The sequence below is a fragment of the Monodon monoceros genome, unplaced genomic scaffold (genome assembly GCF_005190385.1).
Source record: "Monodon monoceros isolate NGI ecotype Baffin Bay Population unplaced genomic scaffold, NGI_Narwhal_1 Super_Scaffold_12, whole genome shotgun sequence".
Taxonomy (NCBI): Eukaryota; Metazoa; Chordata; class Mammalia; order Artiodactyla; family Monodontidae; genus Monodon; species Monodon monoceros.
In genome coordinates this window covers 101036672-101055855 of record NW_021703768.1, presented here as the reverse complement: position 1 = coordinate 101055855, position 19184 = coordinate 101036672, and the positions used below count along the sequence as shown (strand labels likewise).

At 45.5% G+C, this 19184-nt stretch overlaps 1 protein-coding gene across 1 annotated transcript in view; it reads right to left on the bottom strand.

Annotated features, from left to right (window-relative positions):
- Positions 1-18769, bottom strand: part of SNCAIP (synuclein alpha interacting protein) — a 150115-nt gene extending 131346 nt beyond the window's left edge. The window contains exon 1 of the mRNA XM_029218951.1: positions 18719-18769. The gene's annotated coding sequence lies outside the window, so the exon portion shown is untranslated. The remainder of the gene's footprint in view (positions 1-18718) is intronic.
- Positions 18770-19184: the final 415 nt, after the last annotated feature.

The following is a 19184-nucleotide window of genomic DNA, read 5'->3' as shown; positions in this document are numbered from 1 at the left end:
TTAAGACTTGTAAGTTAAACAAAGTAAGTTCCACAGCAAGTTCTAAGGGACACATGCTGGGTTCTCTATTCTTCCATCCATCCATCCATCCATCCATCCACCCATCTGTTCAATATCTATAGGAATCACCATAATAAATTCTCTCCACTTGATTTCTACTGCCTCTACCCTAGTATAGATCTCTTTTCAATTCTCACTTGTTTTGATAAAATATTGTCCTTACTGTACTCCCTGTAACAAATCTCTTGCCCAATCTTCACTTTTCTGCCACATTCCCTTTCTAAATCATAGCTTGATTTTGTTTTTCCCCTTTAAAAGAGATAATATATGTAAATAAATTAGCACCTTGCCTGGTCTATAATACGTGCTTTGTCAACACTATTATTTTTGCTACAACTATGAGCCAGACATGAAGCTAAGCACTGGGAATATGGCAGACATGAATGAGACATGCTACCTGACATTGAGGGGCCTGAAATCTAGTGGAGAAAAGTAAGCCACCTATCACCACCCAGTGGTAGAAACACCTCACCCCAACGTGGGTGGAGGCAGAGGCAGGGAGGAATGAGCTGACAGGGTAAGAAGGCTGGGAACAGGAACAGGAAAATTCCCAGGAGACTAACAGACTGGAAATTACAGGAGTTCCACAACATTTAGTAAGTCTGGAGAAGGGCAGGGGATAAGTCACGGGACCCAGGAGGCGGGCCAAGTGGGCAGGGCCAAAATCCTAAGGGTTTGTATCAATATGTCGTGCTAAGGATTTTGGATTTTATCCATAGGCGATGAGAACCTACTAAAAATTTACTAGCACAGTCACTGATTCAATCAATTGAAAGATCAACTTGGTAACCGTGAGATAACTGAGCAGAAAGGGATGGAGCCGGGTTAAGAGGCTGCTGTGGTAATCAAAGAGAAAGATGATGACAACCTGAATAAAGATGCTAGAAATGCACATGGAAAGGAGACAATAATGTTGAAAGTAACTGAATAAATAAGGCAACTTGTTGAGTGTTCAGATGTCGGGAGATGCTGGGTGGGGTTCAAGAGAAGGGAGTGTCACGGATAACTACCTTGGTAATTGGGGCCATTGACTAAACTAAGATATTGGGACAGAGCCAAGATTTTGAGGGAAAGGTGATGAGTTTACTTTGGGGGTGTAGGCTATGTGAGAGCTGATGAAACAGCAAAATGCAGATGAGCAGAAGACAAAGAGAATCTCTAGCCCAGGGCTAGAGATAAAAATTTGGAAGTCACAACACAGGTGATAGTATAAACCTTGAGCATGGATGACACAAGAATCTATGTAGGGTTATTCATTAATATCACTCATTGAAAAAGACACATAGGCTCCCTTTTTCCACACTGGGAAGCAGATTAAGGTTTGGCTCCAGTTTAACATTATCTCCTGCCACTCCATACCACATATCTTACTGTAAAGTCACATCAGGATACTTATAATTTCCCAAGTCTGTCAGACTCAAATACCCTCCCCTAAGTTTTCTGCCTGGTGAAACCCCACTTGGCCTTAAACTCTAAAGCAAATGTCACTTTTCCTGGGAAGCCCTTGATAACCTGGCCACCTTCCTCCCTGACTTCAGGTGGAGTTCGTTGTGCCCTCCTCCTTCCTACTACAGCACTTGGTCCATGCCTCTACTATTGATAGACAATTTTATCCTCCACTAGATATAAAGTTCAGAGAAGGAAAAGACTGCAACTACACAGGAAAAGGTATCAAAGCATGTTTACAAACTGACTGCATAAAGCAATGTGTCCTCCATCTGCAAACACCATCCATTACTCTAAAAAAAGCTATGACTACCCCTGTTTGGCAAGCAGCCACAGAAGGTTCTTGGGTATAGTGTGATATTTTGGGTATGATCTACTAAGAACTTTATTTTATTCCCACATTGCTCATATGCATGTCGACACAACTGATGTGCTGAAAACAGTGCCATCATTTAGAATAATAATTACTATGAATATACTAGTTCCTCTCAGTGAATATGCCACTGTATTTCACTCAGGGCAAAAAATGGGAAGAGAGAAAATCGAAACAGAAGTAGACAGGTGGAAGGAAGCAATGGGAGGCTTCACTAGGATCAATTGGGAGATCACTATGGCACTCTGATGTAATATCTCCTCCAGCAAGGACAATTCAAAGACAATAAACAAACAAATAGCTGAGAAAGTTTACATTTGTTAAGTGCCCAATATATGAAAGGCATATTCTTTATGAAGAAAGACAACAGAAACCTTACCTGGATTTGACTTTAAAGAAAATGCTAAATAAAAAGGGATCCAAATGACAATCATTCTTTCTAGAAGCATTAGCTCTTCTAGAAACAAGATATTTATTTTTGCCACTTAGCTCCTTGAATAGAAGGGACAATCTATAAAACCTTATTTGTACTGATATCAAAAGGCCTTTCAGATTGCTATACCCCCCTTGACTCTACTTAATGGTAAAAAAGAGACATTACTGAAATTCACTTTCTTTCTAGTTTCTTAGCGAATACTTATAAAATTTTTCCAAGACACTGAAAGATACATCCATATGGTCTGAACTTTCAACAATTATGACAAATTTATTATCGAATGGAAAGACGTTGTAGGATGTTTCATTTTTCAAACTGACCACTACTTCTTCAGGGAATTCATTAGTTTTCATTCTTGACAAACAGTTTAATGAGTGTACTATAAGTTAAAGATGAGATGGCTCCAAATATCACAGAGTGACCTATTTTATGTGACTTAAGAATGAGAACTCTTAGATGGAAGTTAGAAAACTGTGTGTGTGTGTGCAGAAAATCTACTATACACGCATCATAACGCTGGTCTCCTTTTCACCTCTGAGTACAAATAAACGTATCTACCCTCAAGAGTCTGTAAGAAATTCAGTCCTAAGGATCATCTGTCTTGATACTACCGAGATGGTATAAATGTGAAAATGCTCAGCCTCAGCTCTTACATTAATTAACGTGAAGATGCTGAGGTGTCCATGATTCAACTCAATTATTATTTAGTGGTCACAAACAGGATGTATTACATTTGGCATACCCATTTACTCCAAGTAGGTTATGTTTTAATTACTAAATACTTTGAAGTTGTAGCTTTCTTTTCCAGACATGTTGTGACTGTGTACCCTGTGCAAAGAAACAAGGTCAAAACTCTTTAATTCATTTTTTAGTTTCTAGAACTGAAGCACTGTGTGACTTTAGCCCCTGATTTCTCTGTTTCACTTTTTCCACTTTTAACATCTGCAACATGATAGTTGTTTTCTTCTCATCTTTTAAAAAATTTAAAACACTGTAATAACAATGAATATGACAAGCTCAATATTTTGTAATAAAAAACAACTGATGACGATATTCATATTTAACCTCGTTGAATACTTACTGTGAGCCAATCATTGTTTTAAATTCTAGCTAAATCATGTCATTCTTTTTTTTTTTTTTTTTGCGGTACGCGGGCCTCTCACTGTTTTGGCCTCTCCCGTTGCGGAGCACAGGCTCCAGACGCGCAGGCCCTGCGGCCATGGCTCACGGGCCCAGCCGCTCCGCGGCATGTGGGATCTTCCCGGACCGGGGCATGAACCCGTGTCCCCTGCATTGGCAGGCGGACTCTTAACCACTGCGCCACCAGGGAAGCCCTCATGTCATTCTTAAAATGACCTCTAAAACAAGTAACCACTTGTGTTAGGTTCCCCGAGGAAACAGGTGGCACAATCAAATGCAATTTGAAGGTATTTTAATAAAGAGATCATTTGCAAAGGTGTGGGCAGGGTTTGGAAAAACTACAAGAGATGGTGCAGTACCCTGAGCTAGTAAGACTAAAGGGGAGCATTTATCAGTATGAAGTGTCTGGAGGAGGACACAGTTACCAGAATTCAGAAAGTGGTCTTAGGGAGGTGCTCGTGTGCCAAAACAGTGGCCTATAGTCTAGGGAGGTGAGCTGATAAGGAGGGAGCCCAGGAATAAATAGTGCAAACTCTCTCTCCCCACCTGCTTGCTCATCTCTTTCTGATGCCTCCCATTGTCCAAACCCAACCAGAAGCCAGAGAACAAAGAAGCCTACTGATTCAGTCCAAATATCTCAGCACACAGAGCAGGTGGAAAAAGGAAGAGAGTGGATCAGATATCCATGATTCCCATTTTACCCTAATCATTCAAAACTTACCTTGAATAAATGAAGTAATCAATAGATACTTGTTAGAGAAAGAAAAAATAATATCAAGAGGTTCAGTAAGCTGTCCCAAATCACACACACAGTAAGAGGCTGAGCCAGGCTGTGCACTGAGACTCATACCCATGCCCATAACCAATGTAGCAGTCTCCTCCATCCACCATCTTTATCCCACACCATTTATAAGAGTGCTGTTGGGTATTTCAGGTGACAGTAAGAATGACAGGAAATAATCACCACACCCTAAAAGCTTGTAATTTGTGTGCCAGTTTGGTTATCTCACCTTTCCATCTCATTACTGTCAAATCTCCAAATTCCCTTCTAGCATCAAAAGTTCTTTAACAGCAGGTCTTAGGCCTCTTACAATTCCCTCACCTATTCCAACTAGCGGCTGAGCAGTGCAACCTTCCATCACATGGCATTTTGCCCACTTGTTTGACAGTATGCTGCTTCAGAGGGATGCTCTGAGTATAAATAACACAGGTTAGGGCTTCCCTGGTGGCGCAGTGGTTGAGGGTCCGCCTGCCGATGCAGGAGACATGGGTTCATGCCCGGTCCGGGAGGATCCAACCGCAGAGCGGCTGGGCCCGTGGGCCAGGGCCACTTAGCCTGCGCGTCCGGAGCCTGTGCTCCGCGACGGGAGGGGCCACAGCAGTGAGAGGCCCGCGTACCGCAAAAAAATAAATAAATAAATAACACAGGTTACACGATGATATCTTTTAAGAAGACAAGCCTTTAACCTCTATTTACTGCAGTGGAGTAAGCCTTAGGTCTTATATTATTGATACATTTACTTGCAAGACATGTTGAAGGATTCATTTACTCAGCCAACATGTATTGATCACATAGCACGTACCTGAAACTGCACTAGCTACTTGCACAGACTGAGAAAACATTCTTACCAAAATCAACAAGTGGCTTTCTACAGAAATGAGTCAATAATTACCCAGAAGGAAGTTTAAAGTGTGTTAATCACCAAGAGAGGTCATGGGCACACATCCTGGAGTGCAGTCAGAATCCTGCCCCTCAGCAGCACCCTCCCCTTCTTCTCCCCAAGTTGTTCTGAGTTTGGATGTAGGATAAAATCCTGTAATAAGCACAAGCCATCCAAAAGCTGATATTGTTCCTCAACACAATCAAGTATTCTGCTATTTTCCATCTTTTAGGAAGGGCCTCTGCTTTGAAATCTCAGCCCTGTGAACAAGGGCCTGCCTCAAATAGATCAAACAGAAATTTGTCCCCGTGGGTTTTTTCTTAGTTCTGCTTTTGAGCTTGGGGAGGCCACTCTTTCACGCCTGGTTCTGACTGAAACAGCACATAGAAATCTTTCGTCTTTTCCAGGGACAAGGCAACTGAGCTGGCATAGCTACTCCCTTTCATGCTGTGCAAGCATTAGCTTCGCATTTTTAAAAACTATTGTACAATGTGTCACGCAGTGAGGCTTGCCAAAGGGAGGGAAAGGGAAAAAAGAAAAGCAGAGTTGATTTCCTACATGCAAGTTTTAATGATTTTGGAAAACCATCAACCTGGATTAAATTCTGATACTAATTTGACAGTTTCCCACTAATGGCAAGAATGCAAAACCATTAATTAGCCTCTTGATAATTATACATTAAAGAACAATCTATTTTCTTGACAATTCTAACAAATGGACAAATTCATTTCATTAAAAACTCGAATACTTGACGAAGCTGATTTCATCCACGAGCTCTAGGTAAAATCACTCTTTCAAACATCCTCCAAACGTTTACTTAGGTGCACGTACCTGGGCTTTCTGTTACCAACAAAAGCTCTGAGTGTGCAGGACTTCTGGGGCATGAAATGCATTTACATACATTATGAAACACAAACAAAGCAGAATCCATCAAGTCTGTTAGCGGGAGAAACTTACATCCCTCTTCTTACCAAATCAACCTGTAACTTGTGAAGAACTCTGTTATTTCCTAGCAACAGGAGTAAACACTGCGCTATATCCTGTGCCTAAGATATATAAACTTGTTAATCTGGAGTACTCAACTTAATTAAACATTAGACTTTTAAATTGCATTTTTAGTGCACAACAGTACTGCTAAATTATGATGATCAGCGGCTAAGTGTGCTTATGTCTGCAGAACTCGGGGAATGAAAATGAATCACTATTTTCCATCTTGATATGACTGCTTTTCTCTGAGTTCACGGGCCTCAGAGTTCACTCAAACTGTATGGTTAAAACACAGGTTGGAGACCTCATTTAAGAAAATTCCTTTAAACCTTTCACCACTTTGACAAATCCAGTCCAAGCTCACCGAGCCAGTTCAAAAAGTAACTCTCAGCCTTTTTATAGGTTTTCAATTACACCAACACAGCACACCAGAGCCGTCATGTTGGACAAAGGACACTGCAGATACAGACAGGCACGAGTTCTTTTTAAGAGACTCACATGAAAGCAGCCTTCCCCAAACTGGAGCCAACAGATAAAAAGCACTGTCTGTCTTGAACCATCCTTGACTTATTAAAAAGAGATCTTCGAATTACTTAAACATGGTGAGTGTTCGGTTATTTACAATTGGATGTATGCTATGATTTTTCTGGCTTTTTAGAATTTAGTCTGCAAAAATATTGGCAGCTACTTTGCCCTCCAACTGTTCCAAATAGTTTTTTTGAGGAATTGTTCAAAACATTCTCTAGACTTCATGCATCCTCCTCCTACATAGTGTGTGACAGCAGGATTTACTTTTCCCTGTATACACTCTGAGAAACAAAAACCTCAAGGAGGTCAAGGAGCTTTCCAGGTTGAAAATGGGAATCAGCTGCAGAAAACAGAGGTTAGGCCTAATTCCACTTTCTATTTCAACGTACCCTTTGACTGGGCCTGAGGTAACCATACTCTTTTCTGATACAAGAAGTCCTTCTTAAAATGGTTATATGACTTAACAGATCAAACACTAATGTTTTCTCCCCTTTACAAACTCTGAATTTATTTGAATATGTGATTAGTATGGTTTTGTCACAGTACCAATCTTTGAGATTTGGTTGAATCAATTATTTTAAGTGGCATTTATCATTAAGGGTAAAGTAGACCAGCAAGCACGTGCACATTAGTTGGTTAGGAGAACTTGCAAAATTTAAACACTGTATGTGCAAAGGCAAATTGACTCAGCCTATAAATCTCCCATTCTCTCAGGGGGCGTAGTGATGACTCTAAAACCACTGGAAACATAGAGAAAGCCCATCATTATGACTCTAACAGCTCCCTGATGCAGGCTATTCCTCCTCTGTGTATTTAACGTTCTAGATGTCAGCTGGCCTTCTTTGTAATCTCGCTGGGAGGCTTGTCCAGTGGACAAGTTTTGTTTTGGTGTTTGGTCTGTCCTGCTTACGCCCCCTCCCCTACCGCCGTTAAATAAGACGTTACAGTTTAACATGCTTAACTGCAGGTAAGTTCCCCTAGTATTCAGTATGAGAGGAGGTGAAGCTTCACGCTCAATGAGATGCATAGAAGCTCGGCACGATTCTAGGCTAGAATGTCCCTTTTAACTGTCGAAGCCCCCTGTCCACTCAGTCTGACTCAAATGCAGTTCTGCGGCACTGGATAGAACCAGGGATCGCAAGGCAGGAGCCAGGGGTGGGCCCCCTCCCCCATACCAATCCCTTCTGCTCCTGAGGTTACAAATAACCCTCCCCCATCCTTTAACGCGTTCAATGTCCCAAATGCCAACTGTGGGCCTCCTAAACACCGCACTCTACACGAGGGACAGAGAGACGACTGACACGTTGCCTGCCCCAACAGGCCCAGGTTCAAGAGAGCAGACAGCCGAGTGCAACACCTCCTGGTGGGGCGATGGCAGAGGCGCGAGCTAAGTGCTGGGGGGGATAGAGGTGGTGGTGGCTGAGTCTGCCCTTGGGACTCCCAGGGCCTCCTCAGATCCCGAGCCTGCAGGCCACCACAGGAGCCACCAACCACACGTGGTGACTGAGGATGGCAAGCATGGCTGGTCTGTGTTAAGAATAAAATACACCCAACTGTACTCAATATCTTGTAATAACGTATAGTGGGAGATAACGTAAAAAAAGAGTATATATATTTATATATATGTATAACTGAATCACTTCGCTATATACCTGAAGCTAACACAGCATTGTAAATCAACTATATGTCAATAAAATTTTTTTTTAAATTAAAACAATTAAATACACTCAAATTTCAAAGAGTTTGGGGAAAAAAGAATGCAAAGAATCGGTTAATGATTTTTTAAAATATTGGTCACATAGGGCAATGCTCATACTCTGGATATACTGGGTTAAGTAAAACATTATTAACATTAATTTCACCTGTTTCCTTCTACTTTTCTTACTGTGCCTACTGGAAGATCTGAAATGACCTATGCGGCTCACATCCATGGATGCTATTTATTTCTAGCAGGCTGTTCTGGTCACAAGCAGACATTTGGGGAGAAAACCCAGGAGGCTGTCTCAGGGGCAGGTGGGCGAGAGGGGAGAAGTAGCCGTGGAATGAGAGAAGAGGTGACACACGGGGAGCCCAGAGGGGCTACAAAGAGGGAGCAGAGACTGACGGTGTGTTTGTTCCCTGAAGAGTACTTACCCCCCGGATTCATTTGCAGCAGAGAGACTACAACATGAAGACCAAAACAAGGACAAGAGTCACATCACCAATAACTGAGAAGCAGCCTGTGGTTTACAGGGAGCCATGCTCTGCCGGGACCAGGCCGACCAGTCAGCCTTGTCTTCTTCACTCCATCTGTGGCCTGTTGTCTGGTCACTCTGCCTTCTCACCTGCAAAGGGGGACCTGAGAGGAACTGCTCTGCTCGTGGGTCCCCCTTCCTCTGTCAACCAAGTCTCTGGATACCTGAAGCTCCCTCAACACCCTGAGAGGGAGGACGGAAAGGGCTAGAGAAATAGACATGTTTGGGACTAGAGTTTTGAAACTACAAAGAATGGAATGAATCCTTTATACTTCCTTTTTCATCCAACTTATCGCACTTTATTTAAATTCTTTGTTAGCCCCCTTCTCTGCTAGATGTGAGCCGGGTGTAAGCGCCAAGAGCTCAGGACCCACATCTGTGTGCTGCCGTGACCACAGCTCCGAGTGTGGAGCCGGGCAAACAGGCGCCCACAATAAACATCTGTGGACGGGCTCAAATGGAGAACGCGCAGTCGTTTGTGTTGTTGAGGGTGTGCTGAGTTAAAGTTTCCAGGTGTGTAAACGGCACTCCGGACCAAGTGCGGCGCTCACCCAGGGATGGTCCGGCAGTCGGGCCGCATCTCTCTAGGCATGTTATCTGCTCTGCGTGGCGGGCGACAGTGAGCTGAGACCTTCCCAGCCCTGCTCCACTCTGGCACTGGAAACATTCCAGGAGGCTCCTGAGGCAGAAGCAGCCACTTGACTGACTTTCAACGGGGAAGCTCAAGGCTGAGGGCAGTCAGGACTAACAGAGGCTGGGAGTCTCCCTGGCCGGGTCTCATGCCTCTCCTGGTAAGAAGAATGGAGTGAAGGAGCAGTGATGCAGATCTGGGCTCTGCGTTTAATTCCATGAACACCGCTTGGCAGCTGGGGGACAAGTAAGTGCCTTCTCCGAACTTCACTCTCCACAGCTTAAAACAGGGCTCATCATGCACGTCTTAGGGGCTGGTTGGCCATGATGTGCTTTTCAGAAAGGACTGGCACATGGTGATCATGATAAATGGTTACATGTGATACACGGTAAACACTCAACAATGGCTGTTACCCTTCTTCCGATTACAGCTTTTAAGCAAGGTTTTTAACCTGGAGGCCATGGAGCCCCAGGAAATCCACAGATGGAAACTCTTGAAATCAGATACAAAGTGGTGTGTGTGTGAGTGTGCACATCTTTTTTCTCTAAGGAAAGAAACCATAGCTTTCATCAGAGCCTCAAAATGCTCTCAGACTGACAACAGGTTAAGAAACATTCTTAAGCTTCCGCGGCTTCCAAAGTGTTTAGCTCATTTTGTGTATCTTTGGTATAACTTTATGCGTGATTCGCAGAACTAAGCCTCTTCCATGCCTGTCCAAGAGGCCTACATTTTACACATGACAGTACAACCTCTGTAAGAGGCCTTTATTATCTGGCAACGGTAGATTCACGAGAACGTACTTGGAATTTCTAAGGTAGACATTCATCTTAATTTCAGCTACATAGAGTACTGGTGTCCTTACGTCTTTAAACAACTTCTTCCATAGTGTTTCTGACATAATTGATGGCCAAGGAAGGCAGCTGGAATGTTTTATTCTTAGGAAGCGGTCACTTCGTTCTAGAACAACAACAAAAACATCATAATGGATGACTTGGGAGCCCAGTCAGGGATGGGGTCTCCTCCTCAACAACCCAGATGAGTGGCTGGCAGCCCGGCAGGCTCCAGGAAGAGGGAGCTTAGCAGCTTCAACTCTCTGAATGTTAGTTTTCTCACATGGAGAGGAAGGCTGAGAATGTAACATCTCTTTCCTGGGGCTGCTGTGAGGATTCCCTAAGAATAACTGCAACACAGAGTAAGCACCTCGGATATTAACTGTTAGATGCCCTCTCTACGTCTATGGTAGGAAGAAAAAGTACTCCTCATCTGATCCCTGAGCCACAGATTCTAGCCTTGAGAGTAACTTTGGCCCACTGCTATTTTCCCACCTCTTAAGGCAGCTCTTAGTGACCAAGTAGGAAACGAGCAGTTGGGAGAACTGCTGCAAAAGTGTCTGAGCAGCAAGTTCAAAGAGAACCTGTCTTCACGTCCAATGTTCCACGATGCAAATATGAGAATCAACTTAAAGGAAACAGAATAAAAACTCGCCTTAAAAACCTGAAGATTAACATTTCAGTACACATATTTCATTCACTCATTTAAAAATTATTGTGCATCACTGACGTGAGGGGTACTGTACTAAGCACAGGAATATACAGAGACGAGGAAGCACAGTGCCTCGCTAAAGACATTTAGAGCAGGAACAGAGACAGACTAGTGTACCCAACGCCGACCACAGGGTCAAGTCTGAGGCAGGGGCTGGGTGGGAGGGGGTGTTCAGCAAAGGCTTCTTGAAAGAATAATACTTGGGTTGTGTCTAGGAGGAGGAGTAAATGTTCACTAGGTCAAGAAAGGAGAAACAATATTCCACAGAGACAGCAGCACATGCGAAAGTATGAAGATGAGAGAGGAAATGGACGTTTGGTGACCTTAATGTTAGAGAGGTCAGCACAGCATGAGGATTAGGTGGACAGCTAAAAGAAGTGTGCTGCACACCCTCACTCCCATCCATCTGCTGTGTCCAGCAGGAGGCAGGGCACACATCATGGGGAATCCTGGAGTTCATGGTTAAGAGCTTGGACTTCTTCCCCAGGGCCATGAAGTTTTGAATGGTTCTTCTTTTATGGAGATACAGCTGGCATATAACATTGTATTAGTTTCAGGTGCAAAACATAATGATTTGATATTTGTATATATTATGAAATGATCACCACGATAAGTCTAGTTAACATCTATCACTACACATAGTTACAACTTTTTTCCTTATGATGAGAACTTTTTTTTTTTTTTTTGTGGTACACGAGCCTCTTACTGTTGTGGCCTCTCCCGTTGCGGAGCACAGGCTCCGGACGTGCAGGCTCAGCGGCCATGGCTCACGGGCCCAGCCGCTCCGCGGCATGTGGGATCTTCCTGGACCAGGGCATGAACCCGTGTCCCCTGCATTGGCAGGTGGACTCTCAACAACTGCACCACCAGGGAAGCCCTGATGAGAACTTTTAAGATCCACTATCTTAGCAACTTTCAAATATGCAATATATTATTTTTAACTACAGTCACCATGCTGTGTATCACACCCCCATGACTTATTTATTTTACAGCTGGAAATTTGTACCTTTTGACCATGGATGCATGATTCGATTTTAACTATTTGTTCTTTAGAAAGAGCTCTCAGGCAGTGGTGAGGAGAATGGCCTGGTAGGGAGAGATGGGAGGCAGCATTTTCGAGGTGAGCTGTGAGGACTGAAACAGGGAGGGTCTAAACTAACACAGGGAAAAAGAGTAAGATTGAGGGATGGAACAGGAGGTCCTGGTGATTGATTAGGTGGAGGCAGAAAGGGAGACAGTCAGACCAGGACCATTCCCAGGTTTATGGCTCCGTGGCGTAGTGAGATATGCTATGTTCTCTGGGGAAAACAGATGGAACAGTAGATATCTGCTGTTGCTGTTTGCACAGCCTCCACTTTCTCTTCTTTTCAATATTTTCTCTTTAAAAACCACCCGCTCCCTACTCTCAGGTCATTCGGTTTAGGAGGGCTTTGCTGACCACCCTCCCATGTACCTCTCCCACCTCCCACCCACTCCTCACACAGACTCCCTCCCATTCCTGAAGGCTCCAGGACTGGACCCACCATCAAGGCCGAGCCAAGAAGCATGTTCCCAATCTCTGGCCATAAGAACAGGTTCAGGCATGAGCATATGATCAAAGCGGTCTAATTAGAGTAAATCCTGAATTATTCTCTTTTCCCACAGGGAGTAAGTCTAAAGCTGCTGCTGAATATTTTACCACCATGAAGAAGACAAAAGCAGAACTGGATCCTTTCTGAACTTTTCCAATACAGGAGCCAGGATATGTCCCTTCCTACTTGAACACTGGGTTTCTGTGACTTGCTGACAAATACAAAAAAGTAAAGACAGTTGTGTTTCAAAAAAAAAAAAAAAAACCCAGAGTCTATTTTTGTAAGTGGTGGATTATAAAAACCTATATTACTGTGACACTAGCACCTTAGAACATTTAAATCTGCAAAAGACATTTAGGGACTTTATAGCAAATTATTTTGTGAATAATGAAAAGCCAGACCGGACTGCTTTAGAAAATGTTACTGCAGCAGATACTGGCACCTTCACTCATTAAGTTAACATTTATTGAGTACCTTCAGGGTTCTTAGACTTGTGCAACAGAAACTAGAAAAGCATATGCTCAGGTTTGAGCTGGTCCATACGAGGCCCTTCCATAAAGAGCAGCTCTGTGTGCTGTTACGACTGATCGTGTGATGTGAGCAAGGCCAGGTGTTTCGGGCTGGCCTGACAGCTGCACCCGGTAGTAAGGACACCACCCGAATTTCAGCCTAGCCACCAATAAAACAAGGCCGGCGAAGCAGCACCTCGACTGAGCCCGCAGGTGAAAGACGGCACAGAACGTGTTCTGCGTTCCTCTCCCCTCTAATAAAATATCCACTGACGTTTATGGAGGAGCCTGGATGATGCATTGTGCCGGCTCTCTCCTTTCTCTACTCTCCCTCCATGAGAAAACCCTGCCACTAGCATGGCTTTAACTGTCACTAATGCGCTGACATCTCTATGTAAATGTGCATAAATTGTCACCTCCTATCCACCCTGTCTCCCAGTGGCTAGGCCCAAATAAATCTTCAAGTGTTCATCTCTGGCGGATACTGGCTGGTTTTGCCACCCTGTGTCCATTCCCAATTCTGATAGCAGTGCTCCCATGTCCTTTGAGGAAGCACCCACCTATTCCCTATTGTGTGCTGTCTTAGCAGGCTGTCAGTCAAGGCTTCTGGCTCAGCAGTGTGCCTGCCACTCAAACTAGGCCCAAGGAGTTCTCTTTCCTGCTTCACTAAGTCCAAGGGCACAGCCTTCCATGGGCAGACCTCCAGCTGTGTGCCTCAGGAAAAAGAACTTCAGTTCCTACTCCCCAGCCCCCCAGAGAGGTTTTGTTTCTATCCTGAGAGTGGTTCTGACTTCCCTTCGACCCTTAGGATATCCTCCAGGTTGCATTTTGTTTTCTGTTGCTTTACAACTAGAGAAACTTTAGCCGTATATAATCCACTGCCATTTAAACACTAAGCAATAGTGACATTCATAGCATACTCTGCAGCTTGTAAAGTACTTTCACATTCAATTTATCTCTTTTAATCAACCTTCCTGGAACTGAATTTTTCTCCTCCCCCCAAATAAATCACTTATTGATTTCTCTATTTCCAGCACAATTATTCTTTCAATCAGTTAAGCTTTTTTAATTCTCATAATGATTCTGACTATAATCAGTCACCTAACGATAAATCTGGGCTCTTCCAGGTCGATCCCTCCCTTTCCATTCTCCCCGCCTCCACCTTTGCAGAGCTTTCCTCACCTCCCACCAGGGACTGCTGACTATGCTACCAACCTACTGTCTCCAGACCATCCTAACACCGCTGGGAGAGGATATGGCTAAAATTTTATCGTTGTCACTCCTCCTCCTCTACCTGTGGTTTTCAGAACAAAGATTATAGCACAATGATTTATAGGGCAATTCCCTAACCTCAATTCTGGGCTGTCTCCAAGTATACTATCTTATAGTACACTATCCCTCAGCACAAAACATTTGCTAGAACAAGTGTTTTCATACACGTACTAGATTGAAAAATAATTGCTACAATTTTTTGCAGCTCCCTCTGATCGTAAGTGGAGTCTTTCAATACCCCTTGAATCTGGGGTGACCTTGTGATTTGATTTGGCCAATGGGAAGGTAGCAACTATAATACAGTACAAGCAGAGGCTTAAAAATCACCTTGAATTGGGATTTTCTCTTTCACTGCTTTTGGAGCACTGCTTGTCTGCCACATAAAGAAGCCCACGCTAGTCAGCTGGAGAATGGGAGGCACATGCCCCAGTTACCTGTTAATGTGACCTAATAACTGCCAGACATAAATGGGGTCATCCTAGATCATCCAAACTACCAGCTGACTGAATATAACTGAGGAACTCAACCAAGACCAGCAGAAGAACCACCTAGCTGAACTCAACCTGAACTGCCGACCACAGAATTGCAAGCTATAGCGTCATTTTAAGCAACTACATTTGGGGGTGATTTGCTACACAGCAATGGATAACTGATAAAACATCTAAGCTGATTTGGTTAATTTCTCCTGGGAATTCCTTTTCAATTACTACTCAGTGTCTTGGGCACTCAATCATAAAATATCTTCTTTCATCTTTTGTACCATTATTTTTCATGTGTCCTATTTCCCCCTTGTAAGTTCCTTGTGAAGAGACTCTGCATATTTTTATATCCCATGTATGTACAAAGCGTATACACAATGACTATTTAGGAATCGATCAGTACTTTTCCAGGGCCCAGCCATCAATCATATCAATTAGCATTAATCATTTCAACACATATTTTGATCATTAATTTTAAAAGCTTAAAAAAAGAGCTGATAAGATACAAACCATAAAATATAAAATCTAGTTATCTAACCTATGTAAAGCAAAAAATCATGCATAGGGGGCTTTCCTGGTGGCACAGTGGTTGGGAGTCCACCTGCCAATGCAGGGGACACGGGTTCAAGCCCTGGTCCGGGAAAATCCCACATGCCGCGGGGCGGCTGGGCCTGTGCGCCACAACTACTGAGCCTGCGCTCTAGAGCCCGCAAGCCACAACTACTGAAGCCCGCGCGCCTGGAGCCTGTGCTCCGCAGCGGGAGAGGCCACCGCAGTGAGAAGCCTGTGCACCGCAGCGAAGAGTGGCCCCGCTCGCCGCACTGGAGAGGGCCCGCGCGCAGTAGCGAAGACCCAACACAGCCAAAAATAATAAATTTGAAATTAAAAAAAAAAAAGTGCCTTGAGGTTTGCAAGTTACGGCATAAATCTTGATAATAACCATACATTTAAAAAATATCATGCATAGTATAAATCATATTAGTAACCATTTCATTGATTCATTTTCAGAAAATTAATTCTTGTAAGTGGAATCTGCACACCAGTCTAAGGGGCACAAGGAAACAAGTATATAAAGGTAAAAGCTTCACAGAAGCAAATGTCTGATTTTCACCAGGAAATTATTTTTCTCCCAAGACACTTATTTCTCCTATGTGGTTTGCAACCCTAATCTGACAGACTGCCAAAAACAAGCCTTCTAAGAGTGTCACTGATTCTCTTGCTGCTGTTCAATTAGATTTTGCATTTAAAAGAGAAATTCCCTTGTGTTTCTTATAATGATGTACCTGCTCCTTGGGAGATTTCCTCTCTTGACAAGAAATGCCTTCAGTATGGCAAGAAAAACAGCTCCAGGCTTTCTCTGATAATATCAAAGATCATTTGTTTGTATTAGATGGTTATGTGGGTTTCCCTCCTCTTAAGAGCAGTAAAGTACCGTTACAATTCCTTCCCAGACAACAGCGCACACACAGTTTCTTGGCCTCTGTTCTGCATTTCTACTATATACCTGCACAAGAACAACTACTTGGAAGTAGCAAAGCTGTGACATAGTAGACAGAGAAATTCATTTGCTTTAGTCCCTTCCTTTTGGATATCAATACACAATAAATGTCAAATCAATAAATGCAGCATCATTTCAAATCCACCATATTGTAACCTTTCCTCATGAAATGCTTCCTATAAATAAAATGAAGTTTATGTTCAAAATTGTATAGCTTATTTTTTATATTTAATTTCTAACTGAGATGTCCAAAGATCCTTAAGAGAACGACCATCGTTTTCTTCCTGTTTCTAGACCTGGAACTCCTACATATTTGGTTATGGGTAATCTTCAGTTAATACTGCCTTCCAGAGAGACTTCTGCTATGCTGATGAAAATGTCGCACCTTTTCAAATAGTCCTAGACTCTAACCAAGCTGAATGTAATTTAATATTGAGATGCATCAGAAATATCCAACAGACGTTCTCTCCCAGACGTAAACACATTAACATACTGCTTTCCCACACCTTGTCCTCTTTGCCTTTTAAAATTTCAGTATGTACAAATGAAATACAGATTTCAACCCATTCCCAACTGGGACATCTGCTCCATAATAAGAGAAATAGGTTTTTGCCTTTCTGCAGATTCAGCAAGGAAAGCCCTGCTTGAAAATGATGTGTTTAGAGTGACACCTTGGAGGACTGACATACTCTGCACACATGTAATCCTCATAAACCTCCCCAGACAGCCCTTATTTCATTTTGCAAACTGCATCCTGGCTGGGCTCCACAGCACGTGGTGTGTGGTGAGACTGCCCTGCGGTGGTTCTCCCTTCCTCTGGGCTCTTTGATGGACACTTGTCAGTAATAGCCAAGAGGACTGGGGCCCAGCCACCAGCAAGTGAAAAACGGCCACCGATAGTAAGCTTAATTAACTTTCCCAAGGAAAGCCTGTTCCCACAGGAAAAAACACCACGTTTCCCCCCCTCCTAGCGGTCCATTGAAAATGAGCAACAATGCTGTTGCCTTTTTGTTTCCCAAAGACTTTCTTCCCCGCAAGCAGTAGCGTGTTCCTCAAAGAATGCTAGTATTTCCTGTGGAAACTGTATGGCTGCCAGTAATGGCTCATAATTTTCCCTCTTTTCTTTTCGTAAAAATGAAATAAACAAAACGTGGCATTTGACAATAGCCAAAATACCAGTTCACCTCACTTACCACCTGCAGATGAAAGTCATCACCACGGAAGAAGGCCAGGAGACAAACACTGCTGGCTAAAACTGACGCGGACGAGCCCGGGACGCAGGACGGCGCCCGAGGGTGGCGGTCGAAGCCCGGGCAAGACGGAGCAGCCAGTGGGCGCGGTGCGGCTGAGCGAGGGGCTCCCCTTGGGCCGTGGCAACCCCAGGCGTCCCTCTTCTACGATTACTATTATTGTTGGTGGTGCTGTTGCTATTACTATTACTTCGCCCCTCATTATCTCAGCTCTTAGGAGCCGCGGCACTGCCCATCCCTGCCTCCGATACGATCCCAGGTAGCAGCAAGAATAATACCCACACGAAACCGGCAAATGAAAAGAACAATCCTTTGGAAATTGAGGCGGGGGCTGTTCCCCCCTCCCCCAAGGAGAGTAGTCGCTTGGCAGCTGCCGCCGCCGTCGCTGTAGAGACCTCCCCACAAACCCTTTCTGCAGAGGCACCGCCGCTACTCGAGCAGCCGGGACTCACGGCACAAAGGGGGCCCGGGGCTCGGTGGGAGCCAGGGCGACACCCGCCCCGGTCGCCCGGTGCAAACTTGGAAAGGCTCAGCCGCCCGCGGCGCCGCCCCCCGCCTCCCCGCGGCGCCCGCCCAGGACCTGGACTCACCGGGGGCGCCCGGCGCTGCGGCGGCTCGGGAGCGCGGACTACGGACGGACGGACGGACGGATGGACGGATGGACGGCGGCGGCGGGAGCAGGAACCGCCGCAGCCGGAGCGGGCGGGCGGCGGAGGCGCTGCCGCGGCCCCGCTACGTCACAATGCGGCCGGGCCTCCGGCGCCGCTCCCCGGGCCCCGCAACAGACGCGAGCGGGCGGGGGCAGCCCCAGGGCGGCGGGCGCGGAGCCGGCGCGGAGGGAAGCGGGGCGCGGCGCGGACGCACCTCTGGGATGGGGGCGCGGTCACCGCTGCCCGGGCTTCAGGGGCCGCCGTGCCCTCGCGTTGCAGTGCGCCGGGTGCCCGCCCCCCCGGCCCGCGAGCCCCCTCAGCCTGACTGACGGCGACCCTCCCCGCAGCGCCCCCCGCGCGGCCCGCGCCCCGACCGCGCCGCCTCGTTGCCCCGTACCCCCGCCCGCCCTCCTGCCCGAGGCGGTCAGCGAACCTGCTCTTTCTTCTGTACCTTTCGCTCTGGTACCTTTGCTGCCTTTGCCGCCCCTCAACTGGCTTTCTCCGCTCCTCCCCTCCTACTTTTTGCCCCGCTTCTCCCTTTCTCCTCCGCCTCCCTCCCCCGCTTGGAGGCCTCTCCCCCCCGGAGATGAAATCGCCCCTCACCGTGATCCCTGCGTCAACTGCTGCCACCTCATTGGTCCCCAAACCATTCCAGGGTTCCAGCCTCAGCCGGGAAAAGAGACTCGGGGAGGGCGGGGGGGGGGGGTGGGCAACGGGACATGGGCACTGTCCTGGGAAACTGCTGTGCTTCGGGAGCCCCTGGCAGAGTCCTCAGGAGCTGGCACAGTCCTCAGCCCCCAATCCTTCCCCGCCCCACGCCAGGCTTGCCCACCCTAGAGGACTTCGCCAAGGAGGGAAGGGCAAGGGGGCTTTGCCCGGAATGTTCTGTGCTCAAGTGTGGGTGGTGGATGGAGGAG